At 32.6% G+C, this 854-nt stretch overlaps 1 long non-coding RNA gene across 1 annotated transcript in view; it reads left to right on the forward strand.

The window, feature by feature from the left end:
- The first annotated feature begins 69 nt into the window (after positions 1-69).
- Positions 70-854, forward strand: part of LOC106870279 (uncharacterized) — a 5,598-nt gene continuing 4,813 nt past the window's right edge. Inside the window, exon 1 of the long non-coding RNA XR_008266772.1 lies at positions 70-88. This is a non-coding gene — a long non-coding RNA (uncharacterized LOC106870279). The remainder of the gene's footprint in view (positions 89-854) is intronic.

The following is an 854-nucleotide window of genomic DNA, read 5'->3' on the forward strand; positions in this document are numbered from 1 at the left end:
GTAACGTTCTTGCTATGTCTGTCAACCGTTTCAGATCGGGCATAAAGTACATTGATCGGGCGCTGCAGTTCGGCAACTATCCAATCAGGTGAGAGTATGTTAATGACTGAAGATAATTAAAGACAAATCAACAATAAAAGTAATTTAAAGAAAAGAAGAAAAGAACAAAAAAAAAAGCCAAAAAAACACACAATAACATGAAAAACAACAATAATAATTATAACTTGAAATTTTGGCACAAATGCAGCAATAATAATAACGATGATGATTGATGATGGTAATAATGGTAATAATAATAATAATAATAATAATAATAATAATAATAATAATAATAATAATGATAATTATAATGATGATAATAGTTGAATTTAACGTACGATAGCGTCTTATAAAGCTAGATTTATATATCTTAAAATAGCAAAAGAAATTGTCGATGGGTGGTTTAGTTTAATGGTAAAGCACTTGACACGTAGTCACAGGCATGTGAGTTTGAGTCTCTTAGCTGGCGGCCAACAAATTTTTCTATAAAATATGGATGGTTTATCCTGTTCATGCTATTTTATTAGCATTTGAGAATAAAATTATTTCCTTTTCTGTATCTTTCAATAATAATTTTATTTCTTTATTGCCCATAGGGGGCAAAATATAGAGGAGACAAACAAGGACATACAAAGGGATTAAGTCGATTGCATCGACCCCAGTGCGTAACTGGTGCTCATTTAATAGACCCCGAAAGGATGAAAGGTAAAGTTAACCTCGGCGGAATTTGAACTCAGAACGTACCAACTGGTGAAATAAGCATTTCACCCGGCATGCAAACGATTCTACCAGCTCGCCGCCTGAAAGAAAAAGAA

Source organism: Octopus bimaculoides, chromosome 25 (genome assembly GCF_001194135.2).
Source record: "Octopus bimaculoides isolate UCB-OBI-ISO-001 chromosome 25, ASM119413v2, whole genome shotgun sequence".
NCBI classification, from domain to species: domain Eukaryota; kingdom Metazoa; phylum Mollusca; class Cephalopoda; order Octopoda; family Octopodidae; genus Octopus; species Octopus bimaculoides.